The sequence below is a fragment of the Myxine glutinosa genome, chromosome 11 (assembly GCF_964187855.1).
Source record: "Myxine glutinosa chromosome 11, kmMyxGlut1.1, whole genome shotgun sequence".
Taxonomy (NCBI): Eukaryota; Metazoa; Chordata; class Myxini; order Myxiniformes; family Myxinidae; genus Myxine; species Myxine glutinosa.
Genome location: NC_136271.1, coordinates 118,651,759 through 118,659,113, shown reverse-complemented (window position 1 = coordinate 118,659,113; position 7,355 = coordinate 118,651,759).

Genomic DNA, 7,355 nt, shown 5'->3' with positions numbered 1-7,355 from the left:
TCTATCCAAGATGGCTGCCAAACCATGTGACCTATGATGTCATAAATTTAATATTTGAATAGAAATTGGTCATAGATCATGTGCATGCAATTTCAGATTTTTAGGATAAGGAATTCGATTAAAACATTTTTGGCTGGTATACCACTTCACCTATGATATCATTATCATGCTTTTGTTCCTCATTGGGAGTACTTGACAATGTGCCAAGTTTGAAATCTTTCCATTCAGCGGTTTCCGAGAAATAATTTTTTTCTTATTTGCGTTTAATCCAAGATGGCTGCCATGCCACGTGACCTATAACGTCACAACTATCATAAAAACATTCTGCATGGGTGACGGGTGTCACTCCTACCCTGATAGTTTAGTCTCAATCAGACATATGGTTGTTGAGAAAAACGAGGTTTAGCCCGTACAGACGGATGGACAGACAACCCGAAAATATATAATGCCTCCGGCCACCTTCGGAGGCGGAGGCATAACAAAATAAAAACTATCATATATCCAGATCAGGTTTCAAATCTTTACCAAAATCTATTTGATTCGTCCTTGTCTCGTCATATACACCAAACCTGTCCACCAAGTTTTGTCTGAATCCGTCCACAACATTTTGAGATATCGTATTCACAGAGAGACAAACAGACAGACAGACAGACATTGGTGAAAACAACTTCCAGCCACCTTAGGTGGCGTTGCAAGATTTCTCAATTCAGAAAACACAGACTCGTCATCCTTCTTCCCAACATAAGCAAAGTGATGAAATCTGTTTTTTTTTCCTGCAAGCCTCAAGTCTTATCTCTTATCAAAATCTCTGATTCCTGAACATCAATTTGGTTTCTGCCTTCGCTATTCAGCTCTGGTCCTCTGGACATGCTTTTTCTTGATACTGCAATGTATGGATGCCTCAAACATCTAAAAAGAGGTTCGGGCGATCATTCTGAACATTTCTCTTTGCAAGGTGAGGACCAAGGGCATTCAGGTTTCCGAATCTTATTGCCAAAAGTTATCAAATTTTCTCCACGAGACCCAAACGACACGTCACTCCACATGCAACTACGTCTTAGCTATGACTTCTCTTGGGCTGACCATATAGCAGAGTTGACCTGCAAAAGCCAGCTGCAGACTCTGTCATTCGTGTTTTTTCCTTGGAAAATTAAAGATACTCACAGTCTATAATGTCTTTGTCTATAACTCATCGGGGTAGCCTACTACCATATGGGCTGTTGCCTCCGCATCACATCGGTCTCTCTTGGATTCTGTGGAATCTAAAGCTCTCAACATTATTGGACTCTCCTGTGATCAGGCCTAAGTCGAAGGCCTGCTTCTTTCACATGGTAAGCCGGTTGGTGGCTTCTCCGTTCTTTAGTGCTTATGCCCTGGTTTATCTCCTGCTCTCTCAGCTTTCCGACCCTCTCCAACAACTCCAGGATGTATTCATTCTTCCACCAATCCCTTCTTGGATAAATATTGAAAATCCAGGCTGACTGCCTCAATTTTTTTGTTCCTTGCTATTCCCACACATGGAACCACCTTCCAAAGGCTGCAGTATCACACTCTTCCCTACAGGGATTCAAACAGGTGGTGCACCACCATTTGCTCTCATTCTCCATCCTCACTCACAATTTTTTTTTTTTTACCCCCAATAACGCCTTCAGCACCGAACCTTCTTACGTGCAGATTGCAGTGATTCTTTCTCTCTTTCTTTCTAATTTCTCTCTCTTGCTTTTCGGTTTTTCTCTCTATCTCTCATATTTTTTTATTTTTTTATTTTTTTTTGGATACAAGATCGAGGCTCGTGAAAGAGCGAACATTAATCACACAGAAAGACAAACAGACACATAAAACAAATAACATCGGGAGCGGTAGACAAGATGGGGAGAGAGGGGGAAGGACACAAACACAACATTTGAGAGCAGGGACCGAGAGACATGGAGACATCGAGAGATCTGTGGGAGGGAGAATTCATCAATATTCATCAATTATTTTGCTTATTGTGCCAAGAGTTGCTCCATAATCTGATGGACAGGTCCTACCTGCTGCGTCTATATTACCCTCAAGCTTATAAAAAAAGAAAATTATTTAGGCTGCTGTGCCACAAGGCAGTATAATGTAGCAAACTTGAGACCTTTTTTTTCCTTAGTCTACACTCTACATCAATGACCTTTCTACTTCTCTGGGAAACCCTCTGTAAACTTTTCCTCATTACTCCATCCTGTGCAGAACAGTACTTCGCACATGTGACAGGCAGGTTGAAATGACATCCCATCCTTAAATCTTGGAAAAACGAATGCCGTGTTCCCACCTCAAAATGTTATTGTGCTCGACCAGCTTAAGCAGCACCATCTCTTTCCTAAATCCCACCTTCTACAAGGATACGCCGCCTTCGTGTAGGCCAACGCCGCCGCCCCTGTGGGACACTTTCCCGTCTCATTCAAGCACGCCGAACATTCAAACGAACAACGCCATCACGCTGTGAGACCCGGTCATCATGCTGTGAGACCCTGTCATCATGCTCTCAGCTCCCTATCATCATGATCTCAGTCCTGTCATCATGCTCTCAGCCGCTAGCTGTCATAATGAGCTGTCATCATGCTCTCAAACCATGCAACACCACGAAAAACAAAATGACACCAACAATGAATGCCGAACTTGGTGGTCTTTTAAGATTGAGGACCTGCTGGCACTTTTAACACAAGCAAATGTGGATGTGGAACTGGCAAGGTTTCAAAAGGTGTTTATTCACATTCCAGCAAAGCTATTATCCAAGGGCACGCTTTGTTCTGTGAAGGAATGCCAGGCTAAAGTGTGAAAGCTGATATTTGCATAAAAGCAAATTAAGAACCACAGTGACAAAAAAACCAACTCAGGGAAGTACCAAAAACAATATACTGTAGTACTAAAATTGTGATACTCAAGAGGTGTTCATGAAGTAGAACAAATAGTACTGCTCGCAGCTCAATGCCCCAGAATGGTTAGGTCTCTTAGAATGAATACTTTATGGTTCAAGCAACATGTAAGTCGCCAATCAATTACTCGGAACCAGTCCTTCAATGCAGCCAAGGCCCCATGTTCCCACTCTCTCCCTACATAAAGATCAGCTGGTGAATACATGAGTGGATAATTCCTGGAAGAAGTGCACTATCTGTATGGATAAGCTCAATGTCATGCTTCGGCCTCACTTTCAGCCAAAAACTATCTTCGACAGACCATATTTCCAAGCTGTCCTCGAAGGTTGGATAATACATTGAATGTCTCCGCAGCGCCATTTTGAACTGCGGCCGACTCTACAATAATTAACCTTCATGGAACTCACCTCGAAAAACTGCATCTTGAGAAGGAAATTAGTTTGTAACATGGGAAACAACCTCCTGTGAAGCTGTAGCGTTTTGGAACTGAATTTGAGTACCTTTAAAAAAATTCTCAAAATAACCGACCACAAGGAGCAGCACCTCAAGATCAATGGAGAAAAGCCCATGATAACGGAATAACAGCTTTAAAGGAAAACGAGTTGAAGCAATGCTTATACATCAGGGGAACAGAATTCCCAACTGGACACAAGCTTGTGGGAAGCATGTCCTTTCAAGTATCTGCTACAGTAATGGTTGGCTGATGTAAGTTAGCCAAAGGATGATCCTATCAACGTCCTGGCAATCCCGCCTCATGTGTATTGCAGTAAATCATCGACACACATTGTCGCATGAAAAAAAAACTAGAAGGGCACTCGGTGGAGAACATACCTCCACCAGGCTGACTAGTTTACGTTTTGTATCCACTGATAGGTCAGGCCTGGATTCCTACCTGAACCAAAATCTAATCGGATTGGTCCACTCACCTAACCAACTCATCCACCAAATTTAGACCAAATCCGTCCATAACTTTTTGAGATATCTTGCTATATATCGTTCTTGTCCCTATCTCTCAACGGTGAAGAATCACTTTAAAAATTCTCAGATCCACATCTGGATCTTCACCAAAATGTAATCATTTCGTCCGTGTCACATACGCAATCTCTCCACCAAATTTCATCCAAATCCGTCCACAACTTTTTGAGATATCTTGTTCACAAACAGACAAACAAACAGACATGGGTGAAAACTTCCATCCACCTTCGTTGGCGGAGGTAACGTCTCAATAATTGCTTTCTGTTTACAAATTCCTTTTGTTGAATATTCTTTAGCTGGACTCAGCTGCATATGTGCGTTTCTGAAAACTCTTATCACATCTTGTGATAGCTCACAATCAGCTCACAATCCCGGAAGCTTAGGGGTCTGAGGCTTTTATTAACAAAGTAGAAGGGTCAGTAACTCTATCCCATCAGTGAGTGTCAGGATTGTAAAGTAACCCGATTGTTCTTTTCAAAAGCTGCTCACTTCACAAGTTGCCCCTCGATATTTTATCTCGTGGTTGTAAGCTCAGCTGTTGGCTCTGCAGGCTACCTGCAGCTGCAGTGGGAAAAACTGCCCGAGCCCTCGCTGGACCTGAAGGCAGACAGCCCCGCTGCGCCTGAGATATTAACACTCTCGAGACCACCACAGCGCTGGCAAGCATGTGGCATGCAGGTGGGCAAGGCAGCACGACTGCAATCGGCCGATAGACTGTTCAAAGGTCTAGTAGTCACCCAAGAACTAAAACATTCTGATGACACATTGATTTTTGTCAGGGCATCACAAAACCTTAACTTATACAGTCACGTGAAAAAGTAAGTACACCCCAGGTAAAGTTTTGATTTTTTCAACATATTTCAACATACAGCTATTTGATCTTCATTTCAACAATATTGACAGATAAAGGTGATATATAATATAACAAATATCATGAAACATTTACATTTTGTAGTCCATTGTATAATTTAAATAAACATAAATGCAAATTTTGCATGTGGAAAAGGTAAGCACACTCCATGAAATGTTTTTTAAATCTTTTTAACGTATTGTGGACATATCAATTATTGTGGACATATGTGAACATATTGTGGACATATGTGGACATATTGTGGACATATGTGGACATATCAATATTTGATCTTCATTTAAACAGTATCGACAGATAAAGGTGATCGAATTGAACAAAAAACAATGAAAAATTGACTTTGCAATAATTTATTCAACAAAAAATTGTTGCACAGCATGCACAATTGCATGCACAGCTCGTTTCAAATCCCCCCACAACATCTCGATGGGATTTAGATCCGGGCTTTGACTTGGCCATTCCAGAACCCTCTATTTCTTTCTTTTCAGCCATTCCTTGGTGGATTTACTGGTATGTTTAGGGTCATTGTCATGTTGCAAGATCCACCTTCGGTTGAGCTTCAACTTTCTGACAGATGGCCTCACATTATCCTCAAGCACCCTCTGGTACAATGAAGAATTCATCGTGGATTCTATGATGGTGAGCTGCCCAGGCCCTGATGCAGCAAAGCTGCCCCAAACCATAATATTTCCACCACCATGCTTTACAGTTGGTATCAGGTTCTTGTGGTCAAATGCTGTCTTTGGTTTTCGCCAAACATGTCTTCTAACACATTTACATTTTGTAGTCCATTGTATAATTTAAATAATAGCTCTACCTATTAATAATAACTGTGTCCAAATAGCTCTACCTTTGACATCTGCCCAGAGCACATTGTTCCAGAAGTGCTGGTCTTTGCCGAGGTGTTCATTGGCAAACTTTAGTCTTGCCCTGATGTTCTTTCTGGACAGCAAAGGTTTCCTCCTGGCACACCTCCCATGTAGATCAAATTTGTGCAGCTTCTTTCTAATGGAAGACTCGTGCACTTTGGCATTAACAGTGGCAAGAGCTACCTGTAGGTCCCGTGATGACATTCTGCGGTTCTTAGAGACTTCTTTCAGCATCTTGCGCTCAGCTCTCGGGCTGAACTTGCTGGGGCGGCCTGGCCTGAACAAGTTGGCAGTTGTTTGGAAACTTCTCCACTTGTAGATGATCTTCCGGACAGTCGAATGATTGATTTCAAATTGTTTGGAGAGCTTTTTAAATCCCTTCCCAGACTCGTAGGCATCTATAAACTTCTTTCTGAAGGCCTCAGAGAGCTCTTTTGATCTAGGATCTAGGCATGGTGACGCCGCACACTTCAACAAAAAAGAGCAAACCAAACTAAATGTCTGAGGTTTAAATAAGACAGGTTCCTCCAAGATCCTCTCTGATGATGTTCTAATCATTTGCACCTGAGCTGGTGCACCTGCTTCTAATTTTAGGTATTTGAAGTAGTGATAAATGTAGGGGTGTACTTACTTTTTCCACATGCGAAATTTGCATTTGTGTTTATTTAAATTATACAATGGACTACAAAATGTAAATGTTTCATGATATTTGTTATATTATATCACCTTTATCTATATTGTTGAAATGAAGATCAAATAGCTGTATGTTGAAATATGTTGAAAAAGTCAAAACTTTACATGGGGTGTACTTACTTTTTCATGTGACTATGTCGAGCATTATAATAATGAATTTAGCAATGAGGACTTCCTCATGAACTTTCGTCAATTTAGTTGCAAAATAAGTTGAACTCCAACACTAATTTTCTCAGATTGGGATGTTTCTTATCTACCACTGCCAGCAAGATAATGCATATGGCTGCTCATCTGCTGCAAGTCGTATAACCATTATTATTGCCCCCAATAGAATGTGGTAACAGTTCCTGGTAGAAAAGGCTTTGGTCAATGGATGGAGGTTCAGGTAGAGGACACCAAAGGTCTGAGGCAGAGAAGAAGCCACGTGTAATCACAATGAACGATTTCCACTGCCCTAGCTGGTTGGTCGCTGTTAATTAGCTTGACTACTCTAATATAGGCCAAGGAAGCTTCATCACGAAAGGAACCCTGGTAATCAGGCAATCGAGTTGAGGAGTTTACAATCTTGTGAGCCAAATCGATTTACACGAGGAGACATTGATCGCGTTGCTGCAGGAGGGTGAGGAGACCCAGCACAATTTAGATGAAGGTTCACACATGTTGGATGATCAATGACGTGCTCTTTATGGGATACTTTCCAAGCTCACACTGACCCAGAGTTGATTTAAATACTGTTGTAGGAACATTACATCCAAATGGTGTTCTGCTCTGAGCCTCATGGTGATGTGGCCCAAGCTTGATTTCTCTAACCTCTCCCAATGTCTTTATTATTCATATAAATTCAAGCACATTCATGCCTGATTATGTACTTGTGTTTCCTTTAGTGAATGTGAAGCTCCTACATGAAGATGTCTTAACCATAGAAAAGGTATGACTATTGTGCAAAAACTTGCAGGTGTAAACCTACCTGTCACTCACATTTTAGATAGTTTCTTCCACCATGCTCTGTACAGAGCGTCGGTTCCATTGAAGCAGTTCCTTGGCTAG